General features: G+C 31.2%; 1 protein-coding gene across 1 annotated transcript in view; it reads left to right on the forward strand.

Annotated features, from left to right (window-relative positions):
• LOC111679326 (vacuolar protein sorting-associated protein 13D) overlaps positions 1 to 18,287 on the forward strand; it is a 476,071-nt gene that overhangs the window by 393,343 nt on the left and 64,441 nt on the right. The gene's annotated exons all lie outside the window — the stretch shown is intronic.

Consider the following 18,287-nt stretch of genomic DNA (forward strand, 5'->3'; position numbering starts at 1 on the left):
TATATTCCTTCAGAAAATTACTTTAAACCTGATGACTGAATTAAAGATGCAAGCACAGCGTATTTGAATTGAAATTCAATTGAAATAATTATTGCATAAAAAGATATAGATATATCCAAAATTAACTCTACCATCCATATAACCACACTTACCAAAAAGTTTATGGTTATAAAAATTGGCCCAAAAATGAATAATATTTTTCATTCGAAAGAGCACGGTCCTTACTTAAACCCTTATTAAAGGCCTTTTCCAAATATTTCCCTGATTTTTTTATTAATACTAATAAAATTCATCTACTACATGAGAAAATTGCTTCGATAATAGGAGATTTTTTTAATCACTAAATTTATTTTGGATTTATTTTATTAAAAAAACTATCTTTGGAGGCTGAAATTTAGTTTTGGACATCATTATCTGAAAATACACTGTATAAGCTAATACAAGGTCAAAAAATAAATTTTAGTGCAAAAATGGCGTTTCTGTAGCTAAAAAAAGTAAATTCAATTTGGATTTATTAAATCCAAAAAATAGTTAGATTTAGCTAATTTCAATGTGGCAATGCTTTGTATTCATAGAACAAAACCAAAATAATATTTAAAGAAAAAAAATTTTTTCATTTTGTTATTCACCAACTAGGGATGCCAAACGGGAATTCCCGATTCCCGGAATTTTCGGGATTTGAAAATACCGAAAACCGGGATTTTTAAAAACGAAATCCCGGGGATTTTCGTGATTTAAAAATCCCAAAGTTTAAGCGTTTTTCCGCTAAATTTATACATAATAAAATATTAAATAAGAGAATAGTTTTTGATTAAAAATAAGCAGGAACATAAAATTTTAAACATTTCGGCCTATTTTTTAATCGAATTAAATTTTTCATTGAGTAATTTTTTAGACTTAATATGACTCTACTAACTTACAAGCTGAAATATCAAAAATAAAAAGGGTAATAAATAGGCATAGATACTATCGGATATCTAAAAATAACAAGTAAGAAATTATGATTTAGTTTTCATAATAAAGCATTTGTCTTGATTTGTACCTCGCCTTTGATATATCTAAGCAATTTTTTGTTAAAAAACTAATTTTCTGAAATATGCTTTATACATGGTCTTAAAGGCTAGTATAAAACTTAGTTGTGCCGCTTTTTTGTCGATATACGAGTATATTAAACATAATTATGAGCTTCTCGGGTAAAACCCACTAAAGTGGTGTAGGGTATAAAAAGGACATTGATACTATCAAATATGGGTATATCCGAATACATACTGGCAGTCAACCTGTTAATAAGATGGCAAGATAATAATTCTCTTATTTAGGTAAGAGGACACTATATATTACTGGAAATAATATTGCTGATAGCTTGACAAATGCTGGAACAACGATGGATATACTTGATATAGACCAGTTTTGTAGTGTTTCTCTAGCGGTCATTAAAAACCATATATCCGATATTCAGCTCAAGACGGTTGGTGACATGAGTGGTGTATCTAGAAAGCACTGTATGTAAATAACTATTTTATTATTTTTAGTACTTTGAATTAATTTGAATTCCAAAAATTTCACAAATACTTATGGAAAAGCTTTCTGTATTAGTAAACACATACTTTATGTATTCATATTGTAATATGAAATAGAAAATGTTATTTTTGTCGGTAAATTATTAAGATTTTTTGAAAATTTATTTTTCGGGATTTAGGAATATCCCGACATCCGATATCGGGATTCCGGGATTCATTTAAAAATCCCGGGATTTTTAAAAATCAGTTCCGATTGGCATCCCTATCACCAACAGATGGGAAATATTTTTAAAATGTATAAAAATAGAAAAATAAAAACTTCATGTTATTTCAGTGCAAATAACGTCTTTTTCAACAAATTACTACAATTTCTATGGAAAAACTCTAATTTTAACATTAAATTTTGAAATAACTCCATCTGTTGGCCGCTTCCGACATTATGATTTGAAATTTATTTAACTTCGATTAAAACCTTTTGCCTTATCCACCTGGCATACAGTGCAAGAAGTAACATTTGGATTTAATAAATCCAATTGTTTAGAAAATGCTGCTAATATCAAAATTTATTAATGAAGATGTTTTGATGGTGGGTTTATAAGATTCGACATGGCCGAATATAACACTCTTACTTGTTACAATTCAGTTTTATTAGTTTGTTAAGTTCATTGTTTTGTTTTGTTTTATTTCTTTCATAAAATATTTCATAGCTCAATTTCATGGCCCCCTCTGAAAATCACTTAAACGCACATTAATCTAAACCAAATAATATCTATAAAATTTTGCACAAATTGTTTTTACATATTACAATGATCGGTTTATAATTGGTCATAGCCCCCATACAAGCTACCGTCCTGAAAATCACTTGAACTTGATATTACTTATTGCCAGGTAATGATTTCCATAAACAATTTGGAACAAATATCGCTAAATATTGTCAGACATATATCTTTAATTCACAATCATGTTGTTCTAAATTACAGTAACAGTGATTGTAAAGAGATCTTTGCAGCAAAATGTGATTTGAGTACCTTTCTTGGTCCTTTATAATTTTTCAACTAATAAATATATTAATAAATTTGTGCATTTATTAGACAATTTTCAAAACTACCAGACACCTGTTTCGTATTTTTTTAAATTTTTCTTTTTTAGGAGTAAACGGATACATTTTGGTATTTATACCCTACACCACTTTAGAGGGGAGGTTATATTGGGTTTGTGCTGATGTTTGTAACATACAAAAATATTCGTCCTATACCCACCTTAAAGTATACCAATCGGCTTAGAATCATTTTCTGAGTCGATTAAGCTATGTCCGTTCGCCCGTCCGTCTGGCTGGCTGTCCATGTAAACCTTGTGCGCAAGGTAAAGGCCGTAATTTTCAAGATACTTGGATGAAAATCGGTCTATTATTTTTACTAGCCCCCATACAACCGTACCCCTCAAATAGGGCTTATAATTAATTTAAATGATCTATTATGTTAACAAAAGTATACAAAACTTAGTTTTATAGAACTTTAAATGACATTACCGATTTTTGTAATGATCGGGCTTCATTTGAACCTTTCCCCCATACAAACTCCCCTTCAGAAAATGATTTAAAGGTCAAAATTCACTTACAAAAACTAATAACACATTTACCTATGCCACTATCAGGTCTAGGTGTGCTCTTTTTTAAGATAAAAAATATTCTGTGCGCTGAGTATATTATTTGTCCAAAAAGCGAGGTTCAGTATACGTAGAAATTTTTGTATATTTTTGTGAAAAGACAGATTTCCGTTTTTGATGGGTTATCTTTAAGGTTGAGCCCAGCGCATCCTCAGCTCTTCTACACAATCGTCTGCGTAGCAGACAGGTCTAAATAATTTTTAATTAAGGTCCTTAGGTGGCTATTTATCGTGGTGGTGACAAAATGTTCTAATAATCATCCATCTGTTCCTTAGCATGTGGTTGATCCAGTTACGGAGCACCAGGTCAACATAGAACTTGTCTAGGAATTGAATAAGAGTATAAGAGTGCACGTTATGAAAAACGCCTTTGATGTCAATGCCTACCGCCAGTTTGTATAGTTTGCTATCGAAGGATTCACCCATATAATGGACAACTACGTTTAAAGCGGCTTTCACCGATCGTCCCTTCACATAAGCATGCTGTTAAATTTTGTGTCTTTGTCTGGTATTTTTCTTTTATTCCTTTGTGCTTCTTCAACCAGTTTCATCATATCCGACGTTGGTGGATGTGTCGGAGAATGGAAATGCAGGTAAATAGATGCTTGGTATATGTTGTATCCGATGTGGATAATCCCGTTGAGAGGAGAAAACATAAATTCTTGTGACATAAGATACATGTTCTCGGTCGAGACCCTGTATCAGCGCTAAAAAAAATCGTGATTTAATCCAGGAATCTTGGATGATTCGCAACCAGCTATATATATCTTACCTGTCATCAGAGCGTCGGTAGCCGTCTCGTTCCGATTGAAGTTTATTCGGATAACCTCAATCATGGTCTCAACGTTATCAGTAATGGCTACTGATGCTGTGGTCTTTAGTTTTTTAATGTCCTTTTCGGTGCTTCTAAATTTTGAATATGACAACTTCAGAGGCGAAGTAAGCCCTACCCCTTTATTCTTGGCAAGAAGATAGAATTCTGGTTGACATCTATTACAAATAAAGTTCCCTCAGGTTCTTCTTTCCTGTAAAATACTTCTCATTTTCCACGCCAGCTCAGCATTTGGATTTCCAACATCCAACAACATCCAGTTTACTGCCCCGTCCTCTTATGTAGATAGTGGACTTCAATAAAAACCAGATAGAGTGGTGTTCGGAATTCTATCCAGTCCAGGCAGTTTTTCAATAGGCTGCAATCTATCGTTAACAATAGTAGCCATTATTTTAAAGATATTGTTGAGCAGTGGTATACCTCTCCAATTGTTACACTTAGTTAGATCATTTTTTTAGAAGCTTTATTATTGCCTACTACTACAACCTACTACTACTACTACTACTACTGTATCTGGAAGGCGTTCGATAATCCAAGCTTCGCTTATGTGGAGATTTGTTTAATTTTGTATCTTAAAATAACGGAAAAAAGTGTTACTGGCTTTTTCAAAGTGTTGCCTCCATTGCTTAGTCTGGTATTTTAAATTTGTAAGGAGGTTACCTTCCCTATCCATTGCTATGTGGTTGTGGTTTATGTTCTGTTTTCTCAGGTGCCCGATAAGTTCATAATTTCCTTTTTCTGGTCATTTCTCTCCAGATAAGTCTCCAGGTTTCATTTGTTATCCATATTTTCCTTGTTTCCTTTTGCTTGTATCCGTATATTATTAAGTTTATTATAAGTGTAGCTACAAAACTGTAATTTCTGGTACACATTCTCAGAGTACTTTCCTAAAGCTACGTTCATACCTATCGAATGTTTGACGAAAATGACCCATAAAAAATGTACATTTTGATTTCCTTAAAATATATATTTGCACAAACATAATATATCTTTGACGACATCAGTTCAGAACGTCTTTATTATTTGTTTCGACAATATTTGCAATTATAAAAATCATGCAGAATCAAAAATAAATTTACAAAAATTAGTTGTTACGTCTTTTTCATAAAATGTTTGATAGGTCTGAACGTAGCTTTACTCCATCTTCCTAGACTGATCTTTATTTTTTTAGATTTCCAGCCGTTTGTTTACCCTTCCTTTACTTTCAATGTAAATTTTACTGAGTTTGATTTTGATCATTCCTACCACAAGCTTGTAGATATCAGCTTGTCACTAGGTGTAAAAGTTTGGCTTTATTCTACAAAACGTTCGCCATTGTTGTTCCTCATTCCGATACCATGTTTTCCCATTATCACTACCATTATCTTCATTATCACTACCAATTTTTGCATTGAATCTCCAGTCAGTATCAAGATATCCCGATTCGCTACATTTCGGATAGTCTATGTTAGTAGTTCATAGAACTCGTTCTTAGATCCATCACCAGGCTCTTCCGTAGATACATAACATTGGATAATGAATAAACATTTCCCGATTTTTTGTGAAAACCGTGCAGTTTTTTATGAAGTCAGACAATGGGATCCAGTCTTTTGGGTTTCAAAATTTCTATTTGGTTTTTTAAATTAATGTTTCTTATAATGGTGCTGGGGCTTCCATCTTACAAACTTCAATCAGTATACATATTTTTAAAAGCGTTTATATAGCGCACCGCTTGGAACAAATCAGACAACTGCTTTGTCGCCGTTTTTTCTGGTTTCAGAGGCCTAACAATGATACTAAGGACTTCTGTCCTTTATAGGTACATAATAGGTTATTGCACACTTAAAAGGACCTTATCCGAAAATCACTTAATATAATTTTTTCTGGACCAAATCAAAGTTAGTTTCATATATAAATAAAGAGATTAATAAAATTACTCATTACACAAAATATATGTATGTTTTACAGATTTCCTCTAATGAAGACATTTAGTTTTTGAAATTATACGGAAATTTTAAATTTAGATAAAATTTATTTTCCTAATATAAACTATATGTATACTCGGCTCTTAAACTTATTAAAATTTTTAAAAACTAGACATTTGGTTTTTAATAAAAAATCGCTTTCAGGTAAAGGTTACTTATGTTTCGGCATAGCTAAATATAGCACTTTAACTTGTGGGTTATCACTTTGTCATTGACTTTTGTTAAAATTTCACACTGCTTTGTTCAACTAATGAAACTAGAAAATCTTTTAGATTTCAATTTCAAGATACATACTTCTTGTGCATAACACAAAGAGACAAAATAAAAGGAAATATGAAAGGACCGTTACTACATTAAAGTTTGAATATAACGACGTTTAACGCCTCCAACGTCTTTGTTGGTTTTGTTTTTACTTTGTTAAGAAATTAACATTTCAATAACAGAATTGAACTATGCACAGAAATAAAATAGAGAATTTTATTTCAACTTACGTGTTGGTTGGTGGGAATTAAAACACTGTTTTTTTTTTCAAATAATTAAAGCACTAAGAGTGCGTTTTTTGAGTTTTATTTATTTAATTTAAAACACTGAAGACCGGGAGTCGTTCGTTGATTTTTTTAATAATAATATCAGCCGATCTTCTTCGTCCCCGAGCCCGGCTTGCTCGCAACACTTCCTAAAAAATATAAAAATTTAGGAAGTGTTTGGAGACCTTCAGTCGAGGTCGGTAAGGCCGTCGTCGAAGTCGATAAGATCGTCATGGAGATCGATCAAATCGTCTTCAACGAGGCCTGACGCACCCATTGAGATACAGCTACCTATCAGATGAGTACGCGAGAAGCAATTAGAGCAATACTTATGGGTTCTCACCACATAAAGTCGTTGCTCCAATGTCAACTTACGGAACATCTTGTAATATCTCAATGGGTGATATGCAAAACACACAACTCTGGGTTTTGGGCTGGATCCATGCTGGAATGAAATTAAATTACAAAGAACAGAGGCAGATTAAGGTCGAAAAAAATAGCTTTGGACACATAGACACGACATTGTATGGACAAGAACAAACTAATCTACAGACTTTTCACATAACGGGAACATGCATAATTTTACTATTGGTCGGGTCGCGACGCCACTAGATGTTCTAACATTAGCGACTCTTACGCCGACATAACTGATTTCGGCAATCCGCGCCTAGCTATAAATCGTGCAAAAGCAGCTAGAAATGCTTCTGATGTTAAAGATACATGCGTAACCTTTCATATATGGTGAATTTCGCAAATTGCCAGTCTTGATCTGAAATGGACCAGCAAAGTCGACACCCGTATGTGAGAACGGGAATGAGAGAGTGGATGTCTCTTTTGGCAGTGCAGCCATTATTTGCGATTTCACTCTGTTGTTTGTAACGAACACAGGTTAGAAAATGATGAACGCATTTCTTGACTGTTCTTTTTAAGCCAGGAATATAGAACTGGCTTCTTACTGCGCTCATCATAAGGGTTATGTCAGCATGGACTAGAGTTTTGTGGACAAACTTGAGAACAATTTTGCAAAATTGAGAAGAGTTAGGGATAATTATGGGAAATCGCTCATCGTACGTAAGCGGGGCATTAGCTAATCTACCATTAACCCGCATAAGACCTTGAGCGTCGAGAAATTGATTTAGAGTAAGCAGAGAGCTTTTCTTTGAAATATGCTTATAATCCGAAAGATTCTTTAAATCTTCAGAATAATTAAACTTCTGTGTTAGTCTAATATACACAATTTTTGCGTTATTAAGCTTTCAAACTTATGCTATTACGGCGAGGGCTCGCCGATATGTAGAAAATCTTTGGATTATATTGAGTTCGTTCGTAACGGAACAGTGAACTTCAACATTCCTTTGTTCCATAAGAGCTATGGCAGGTGGGTTCGTTTTAGGCCAATTGTCTTAGGAGTCAAGTAGCCAAATTGGTCCATACCACCATAAAGGATTTTTTTAAGATCTTGTGGTTTACACCCTCGTGTTCCAAGATCTGCAGGATTTCCATGGGTTAAAACGTGGTTCCACTTAGCATTACCAACATTTTCAATGATTTGAGATTTTCTGTTGGCGACATATGTTTTCCAAACTGATGGATGTTTTTGTAACTATGCTAATACTATAGTGTAATCTGACCACAGGAAAAGTTGAGCAGTTTTAAATGAATTGTTAGTTAGAGTTTGTTTAATTAGTTTTGAGAGCAGTAACGCTCCACATAACTCTAACCGAGGAAGACTTATACGTTGCAACGGCGCAACTTTGCTTTTCGCTACTAGCAGATTAGAATGTCTGCCAGACACATCTTCCACTCGAATATATATTGTTGCGCAATAGGCTTGTTCAGATGCATCACAGAAATTCGGGGATTTCGACTTTATAAGTGAAGGAATCACTGTATGCATTCCACTGAACACCTAACGTTTTCGTAGAGCTCGAATCGTAAAGTTTTAAGAAATCTGCACTTAAAATATCTTCAGTTGGAATGTTTTCTAATAATTTTCTATTATTTGCCGTTTTTTTTAAGTAGAAATCCAGCTGATTTTAAGACTTTATTAATTGACTTTGCGCTTCTAGGGCTGAAGCCAAAGTATGTCCACCAGCTAAAATATCATCGACATATGTTTCATGTCTTAATATGTGAGATGACAAAGGAGACTGTCTCTCTACATCTGTTGCTAACTGCAGCAACGTTCGTAAAGCTAAATATGGTGCACAATTCACTCCGAAAGTGACTGTTAACAGCTCGCAATCTTCAATACTGCTTGAAGTTTTTGTTCTATACAAAATTCTCTGAAACGGACAATCTGCTTCCGTTACTAATATTTGGCGAAACATTTTTTCGATATCTCCATTAAAAACGTTGGACTAATATGCAATACATCATTCAACGAAAATGAGCTTTTCGTTTTGCGAGAACCATTAAAGACTACTCTAACTTTTGCAGAAGTGCTTTCCGGTCTGAATACAGCATGATGTGGTAAATAATATGAAAAATACTTTCCATCTTTACAAATTTTGGAAGAATTTGTTTTCCTCATATGACCCAATGTTATATATTCTTCTAAAACATCATTATAAATCTGTTGAAGATCTAATTTTGCCTCTAGATAAATATATTGACTTTTTGCTGCGAATCTGGAAGATTTCAAATACAAGTTTGCGGGAAATTCTTGTTTAAAAGAAAGATTTACAACATATCTACCATCACTTCTACGATATGTTGTCTTTTTATAAAGTTCTTCACAGTAGAGATCTGTTTCTAATAGAACTTTCAATTTTGGAATTTCTTCTGTTTCCCAAAATAGTTTAAGCATTGAGCTTATTTTATCATGGAATTTTGAGCAAGGAGATAGCCTAAGATATTCTTTTGTATTCCATCTTGAATGATATATGGAATTATATCACTACCGATTAGCATGTCTATTTGCGAAGATACCAAGAAATTAGGATCGGCTAATTTTAGATCTTTTATTTCTGAGAGATCAGCGTTTGAAATCGTAAAACTTGGCATAAATTTGGGACTGTTATAACTTGGGTACTGAGTGAGAACTCGTGGTTTTTTCTACACAAAGTTATGGTAAATGTTTTACTTGAATTTGCTACCACTGTACCCCCTAATCCACAAAATTCAAAATTTGCCAAGTTTTGATCCCGAATCTATTAGAGCTCTAACTGTAAATACTTCTCCTAAATGTAAAATTTCTACTAGAGCTGTAGGTAATAAAATGTCATCATCATTGACAGAAAAGTTGGTTTGTGTGTTTGCCTTGTGTACTGTAGACATTGAGCTACATGGTGGTTGGCGGTTTATTGTGTCCTCCGGTTGCTGAGAGGGATCAGCATGAAACGTATTGGACGTTTTGTTTTGAAATTTAGGACAATTTCGAATGATATGTGTTTTATTACACAATTTGCAAAGCATATCATCATTCTTCGATTGAGCTTCTATGTTCGGGTTTTCATATCTAGTCTTATTCTGCTCTGAAGAGATATTATAATTTCTACCCTGATTATGATATGGGACATAAGCTGGGTTTTGACTTCTGAATGTAGATATTCTTTCCATTACCTGATGTCTATTTATTAAAAATTCTTCCATTTCTACCCAGGAAGGTAAACGAGTTGGAGAACTCAACGATTGCTCCCAAAGAGCCAATGCTTCATCAGGTAGTTTTGTGGAACACAGATATATTAGGATTGGATCCCATTGATCGGTTCGTATACCATGAGCCTTTAAAATTGATAAACAATCGCTAATGGTAGTTTGAATCCCGTTAATAGATTCGCAAATTTCAGTGTTTGCTTCTGGTATATTAAATAGAATCTTCAATTGATTATATACTAAAATACGCTTGTTCTCATATCGCGCCCATAACGTGTCCCATGCCAGTAAATAATTCTGATCTGAAAGCGGATATTTAGCAACAATACTACCTGATTCGCCCTTTGTTTTATTCCTTAGATGATATAACTTTTGAGCCTGTGTCAAACGAGGGTGATTACCATAACCCCCAAACAAACGTTCCCACGACAATCGGTTCTTCGCACCGGAACGACTCGGAGTTCAACGAACAACGACCAAGGATTGTCAACCCAGCCACACCGACTTTACACGTGTCGCTGCTACAACAACAACCATAACCCCCATAAAATTCCTGAGTATCACAAGGAGGAACTTTTATACAAATCTCCGAATCATTAAATGTTGCATTATTGGGATACATATTCGAAGTATTGAACAAAGTAGAGTTAGTCGGTTGATCGGTCCTTAGACCTTGATTACTAGAAGCTATGTGCATCTTCAATTGGTCCATCATATTAGCCTTGGTACGTTGATATTCGTCCTTAATTGACCCAAATCTTACTTTTGCCGTGCATTTTTCGCTCTTAGGAATGATATTCTCATTAGTTAAAATTAAATCCTCAAAGGCTTTTCGAACTGATTGCCAGTCCTCTTCAAGGGACTGCAATTTCGTCTCGAGAAGTGACTCGGTTAAATTTTCCAATGGAGTTATATCAAACTTGGGACAAGATCCAACTAAATTATCGCATTCTAAAGTGAACTTAGCACATAATGTGGAGCCCATTATTGAAAAAGTTCAAATAAATTGTTTAAAATGGAAAATTAAAAAGCCAAATGATGAAAACTAATATCGAAAAAATCAAATAAATTACTAGAACAGTAAGTGATCTGCACTAATATTATCTAATTTGACCGTTGGTTGAAAAATATTGAGAAAAAAATCCGTATACATAATATCTAAAATGCGAATCTAAATGCGTAGAGTGACCGCTAAATCGCGAAAAATATTTCTAAAAAGTTAAATAAAAAATCTTTTAATTGAAAAAATATTACAAAATAGTTCCGTTTACAGGTCCTATATTGTACCTAATATGCCGGATCTAACAGCGTACGGTGACCGTTAATTTGCGAAAATATTTTTCCAAAAAGATTTTACTCGAAATTTAATTAAAAATTTAAGTCGATGTTCTAATTAGTATTGAACTAATCAGACCGACTCACAATGTGTAGGGAACACACAAATTACAACAAACAAATAAACATTTAAAACGAAGAATCATTTTCACAATCTTGTTTTTATACTTTTTTTAAATGAAATTTAAAAAAAATACTATAATCTGTCCAATTTTCAATTAAAACCAAAAAGTCAAGATTCATAGGTCACTGGTTCATATCCGGTTCGAAGGACCATAAACAAATTCCAACTCTTATTTTGGAGATTTGTTGCTTTTGTTTTTACATTGTTAAGAAATTAACAAAGTTGTTCAATAACAGAATTGAACTATGCACACAAATAAAATAGAGAATTTTATTTCTACTTACGTGTTGGTTGGTGGGAATTGAAACACTGTTTTTTTTTCAAATAATTAAAGCACTGAGAGTGCGTTTTTTTTTTTTTTTGAGTTTTATTTATTTCATTTAAAACACTGTTTTTTTTCAAATAATTAAAGCACTGAGAGTGCGTTTTTTTTTTTTGAGTTTTATTTATTTAATTTAAAACACTGAAGACCGGGAGTCGTTCGCTGATTTTTTTTATAATAATATCAGCCTATCTTCTTCGGCCCCGAGCCCGGCTTGCTCGCAATACTTCCTAAAAAATATGAAAATTTAGGAAGTGCTTGGAGACCTTCAGTCGAGGTCGGTAAAGCCGTCGTCGAAGTCGATAAGATCGTCATGGAGATCGATCAAATCGTCTTCAACGAGTCCTGACCGGACTTAGACAGAATTCAATAAGAGCTTGGACATTTTGTATTATTTAAAATATATAATTTGCTTATAAATATAATCTAAAAGTAAAATTATTTTATTAATAAATAATTAAAGCACTGAGAGTGCGTTTTTTTAGTTTTATTTATTTAATTTAAAACACTGAAGACCGGGAGTCGTTCGTTGATTTTTTTAATAATAATATCAGCCGATCTTCTTCGGCCCCGAGTCCGGCTTGCACGCAACACTTCCTAAAAAATATGAAAAATTAGGTAGTGCTTGGAGACCTTCAGTCGAGGTCGGTAAAGCCGTCGTCGAAGTCGATAAGATCGTCATGGAGATCGATCAAATCGTCTTCAACGAGGCCTGACCGGACTTCGACAGAATTCAATAAGAGCTTTGACATTTTTTATTATTTAAAATATATAATTTGCTTATAAATATAATCTAAAATTAAAATTATTTTATTAATAAATGTAAAACTTTATTAAATGTAAATGTTTGTTGGACTTATTTCATATTTTTTATATACAAAAAATATAAAATATTTGAAAATCCTGGCAACACATAAAATAAAAAAGTCAAGAAATTAAAAAAGTAGAGAAATAAAATGAATTTTATTGTTGATTTTCACCGCCAGGATTTAATTTTGTATGAAAATTTGGAAAAAAAAACGCTTGATTACATTCACGCCGTTAAAAGATATTTCATTAAAATGTGTTAACTTTGAACATTTCGGCCCCATGACTTGCTGCTACTTACCAAAGAATTTGAGCTGGTTCTCAAAATTAAAATTGACTGTTCTGTTTTTTATTTTATTCATTACAATGTTTTCACTTTTAAAAAAATATTTGTTTAATTATTTTTGTTCTTTAATTCTTTGTTTCAATATTTACAAAGTTATATAATAGTTATGGTAATAGCGGGTATATATAAATTTGTCATTCCATGTGTAACATTAAGAAATATTCATCTGAGACAAATTGTGTTTTATAGGCAATCTTCTTGATTGCCTTCTTAACCACGTCAGTACCGCAATTCAGTAACATTTTCACGGCAACATTTTAACGTTAAATAGTCAAAATTCATTAGATAACGACAATTTAATTAAAAGTTTTTCAATAATAAAACATTTAACATTTTTGTCGGTAGTTAACGAAAAACAAAATACTACAAATAGTTGTTGTTAAAACATAACGATATTTATATTGTTGTTAATTCTATAAATTTAACAAAAAAGGTAATCTTTAGTTTGATTTTGGTTACAAGCCTTATTCGGGGGTTCAATTGTATCGGGCTAGATGAAATAATGGACCGATATTAACCATTTCCAATAGGCTTAATCTCTGAGACCATAAAATATCATGTTTTAAATTTCATTGAATTATCTTCAAAATTGCGAACTGTAGTTTGATTACAAGGTTTGCAAGCCCTATTCGGGGGTTCAGTAGTATGGGGCTAGATGAAATAGTGGACCGATCTTAACCATTTCCATTAGGCTTCGTCCCTGGGACAATAGAAGATCATGTACCAAATTTCATTAAATTATCTTCATAATTGAGATTGTAGATTGATTACAAGATTTACATGGATGGACGGACAGATGGAAAATGATTTTGAGCCGATTGGTATGATTGATATGTATGACCAATATTATTGTGCGTTACAAACACACAAACCCAATATTCCCTCCCCACTAAAGTGGTGTAGGGTATAAATACCTTTGCTCCTTTGGAAAATGTTCGTTAAAATATTATTCAATAGTACCAGCAAATATCGTCATAACCTATTTTTGTTTTTCTTTTCGTTTTTTTTTTTTGCAGTTCGATGTAGTAGAAACTTCTGAATTACTTACTTCACATTTAAGGTATAAATACCAATCTGAGCTCCTTTGGACAATTTTCGCTAAAATGTAATTCAATTGTACTAGCCCTGGTGCAAATGTATATATTTATTTTGAAATATCTTAAAATATTCGTTAAATAGAACAATTCGTATATCTGAGAAACTATTAGAGCTAGAAAATTTAAATTTTACATGAAGAACATTCATGTGAACATTAAACTAAATACAGAAACTATTATATTATTAAAATTTTTCATATGTTACATTAAAATCTTAATTAACGTTTGGTAAAATTGGGGAACTTGCAATATTTGCGGGGCATCCCCAATATGCAAAAAATTATATCGGAAAACTATAATGGTAAGAATCTTCAAAATCGTAAAGTGTTTTTTTAATTTACATTGCTTTTAGGGTAGCAAAGCAAACTTAGTATAGCTAGTTAAAAAAACTAATTTATGTTATTGATAACACCGTCCAACACCATTTTTCACACACGAACCAAACCATATACATACGAAGGCACATAATTTATATGGTATAACTGCGTACTCAGTTTTTCATTTTCTGATCGTTTGTCCTTTTAAAAGGACTTTAAAATTTGAGGTGCATACAATTTTCAAAAATTTTTATAAAATATTTTAAGCCACCCTATTATAACAATATGGGTATCAAACTAAAGAGGACAATTGCAGTATTTTTATCTCGTATTTTTTTTTATTTTTTAAGAATAAAAAGATGTAAAAAATATCCTTATAAAAGTTTATCCTTTATTATCCTTGAAATTTTATACGAAATTGTTCAACAAAAAATATTCATAATAAAGACATTAGAATGGAGTACAAAAGTCTGAAATTTGGTCTTCATAGCTCCATTTGTTTAATTTTTATAATATTTTTTAAATATCTCAATAAATTAATTAATAAAATTTTCTCCTCTAAAAATTTCAAAGTCCATTTTTTGTTAAAATATTATGTAGAAAAATTAGAAATTAGTTATTGTGGAACCGAGTTTCTTTATCTCTATGATAAAAAGTAAAAAAGTGGAAACTTTGAAGAATATGAAAGGATAACAATCGATTAAGGATATATTGCATGTTAAAACTCCTTTCTTGGAAATTATATTTTCCTTTTTAATTTAATACAATTATTCCGAACTCTATTCTAAATTCTATATATCTTTTAAAAATATCTTTGACATCCCAATAATGTTATCAAAGTAGTTTATTATATAGTTTTTATTAAAAAATACAACAGTATATCATGTGCAATTAGTAAACCACGATATACATAAATATTTATGTATATCGTGGTTTTATTTTAGCAAATAAAATATTTATGTTGAATTTTAGTTCAATTGCGACATATTGAAGAAAAACTAATTTTCTGAATGTGGGCTAGAGTCAAATAGACCTTAAAGGCCTGCACAAGACAACAATAATGCGACAATTTGTTAAACAAATAACGTGTGCGCCATCATAAGCAGTCCTTTAATATGTATATTATAAAATTAAGAGGAGAGATTTATGTCTACATATATAAACGTTTTTTATGTAGCTTTTCATCGTGATATTAATGTTTATATTAATTATATTATATTTTACATTTATATTAATATTGCGCTTATCATATTATCCTGAAGTGGATTTTAGAATTCGGAACATGCATGTTTTAATCACTAAATCGTCATAATCATACGAAATAAAATTTTATATATTTTAAGACATATTATCTCAACCACCGGTTATGTTTATTTTGTCTGAAAACTGTCAATTTAACGTTAGGATAAAAAATTAACAGACATTGGGATAATGAGGGTAGGTAATTGGTATAAATAATAAATTAAATTAAACAAAATATTCTCAACAAAAATTTTTAATTTGAATACATCTTAACTTTTATTTTTTTTACAAAGAACTAATAATGATAAAGACATGAAATTTGGGAGTCTGCAACTCCATATTTGTAAATATAACATATATTTTTTTCTAAAAAAACTGACTATATAAAATAAGGATATTAAAGGATTAAAATTTAAAAGGACATTTTTTTAGTTTTTTTATTCTAACATTTTAAAACTATTTTATTTGTAAAAATACTGTTATTCTCCTCTTTCAATCGATACCTATATTGACCTACTAGACCAAACCAAATTTAAGCTAAATATAATTATACTTACTCTTCCTTTTAAACTTTAAAGTCCTTTTAAAGGAAGAAACGATCAGAAAATAAAAAACCAAAAATGTAGTTTAACTATATCAAGTATGTAGTTTCCAACGTATAGGATCTTGCTCATGTGTGCAACAATTTTTCCCAATTTGTTGTACGGTGTAACGACAACTCATTACCAAGTACAATGAAATTTGAAATGTGCAAATTTTTAAGGAACCAAAATGTTTTTGTAAAATTGTATGAGGATCGGCTTTAATTAAATGACTTAAACGTACACAACTCCCTTAAAAATATCAGTAAAGAAGTATTCGCGTATTCCTTTATTCAATATTATTACAAATTAGATTTATTCTTTATTCCAAATTGAAAATTTTTTATTCGTTGGAAGAAAAACAAAAAATTTTCCTCAATTAAGCGAATAATTTTTATTCGAATGACAACCCTAGTATGTGTTCACTTTGCGTAAAATTAATAGCACATTTACTCGTATCCCAGCAAAATCTTTGCTTACAATGATTACCATTAAGTACTTCATTAATGACTTACTTTGTAGGTAAAGTTAAAAAAATCAAAATCAAATCCTTTTTTGTGAACACGATATCAAATGTCTATTTTTAGACAAACCGAAAATAAAATAGTATTTGTGTGTGAAAACTATTATTTGACGCACAATAAAACAACAAAGCAGTGGTGTAGTAAGAATAGCATTCAACTGGTAGACGGAAGGTACTGAGTTCAACCCCAGTCTGTATCGTCTTTTTATTTTTATTTTTTCATAAATATTCTATAAATAACTCTACTAAAAAATAACTTTTTTCCAACCAAATAATATTGACTTACTTTTGGAACATCTCAAACAAAAATAAGTACTTTTTCTAGTAGAATTGTAAGTACTTTACTCGATGAGTTCTGGTGATTTTTCTAGTGAATTTGTAAGCAAATATTTTGCTGGGATGTACTGTACGAGTAAGTTCTGAATACGACATTAAACAATAATTTTGGTTTAAAGTTTAAATATTTTTTAAAATTTTAATTTTTTGTAAAACTTTTAGTCGATTCATTTTGATAATTATGAGTAAATATTAGCCAAAACATTTAAAAAAAATAAATTTGAAAAATGATTTGATGAGAGTATCAAATAAGACTCGGGACTATCACAGTACTTTACTTTCCCTGAAAAAACAAACAAGTCACAATTTCAGCTTTTGGGATATAATTTTCTTAAATAACATATTTGTATATATACTAGAGTATACAAACGATTAATCGTCGTTCGGTTAATCGATTAATTTTTGACGATTAATCGTTCGAATAAATGAAAATTTTTATAATAAATTTTCTTCTTTTCTTAATTTCTTAATCAATTTTCTATAATAAAGAAAATTTATTTGATGATTTTTGAAAAGAATTCATTTAATTTCTTTTTCGTTTTTTCTCTAAGTGAGACAGGTAAATAATATAGATAGAATGCACAGACTCCCAGCTTTCATTTGATACCACAGCATTATAAGCATACATATAAATATTTTAAATATGCGTTTGTAGTTCTTTAAACTTTGAAATCCTTTTATAAGGACATAAAAATCAGAGTACGTAATTCTATAAGTGGAATCTATTTTCACATGCTTATCAACTTTTCCATATGTAAATGCTTTTTTCAAAATTGTTACAGGGTGCATATGAAGAAAATTATTGTTGAAAGCAATAAAAACATCTAGTTTCCTTTCATTCGAATAACCGAATAATTTTTAATTATCCGATTATTAACCGGCTAACGTAAAACCTCAAATAATTATTTGTCGAATAAACCGAATAAGACAAAAACCCGAATAATTGAACCCAAATACATACCAATTATGCCATTATTTAAATAAAATGATATTTGTTTACGAGATGCTTGGTATTTTCAGATTTTTTGCATAAATAATTCAAAATATTAACGGAGTTTTCTCCATTTAACGGACATTTTTAAATATAAAAATGTAAACCAGGCGAATTAAGAAAAAAAATTATCAGCTGATTAAATAACACCACCTTATATGA

The sequence above is a fragment of the Lucilia cuprina genome, chromosome 5, assembly GCF_022045245.1.
Source record: "Lucilia cuprina isolate Lc7/37 chromosome 5, ASM2204524v1, whole genome shotgun sequence".
NCBI classification, from domain to species: Eukaryota; Metazoa; Arthropoda; class Insecta; order Diptera; family Calliphoridae; genus Lucilia; species Lucilia cuprina.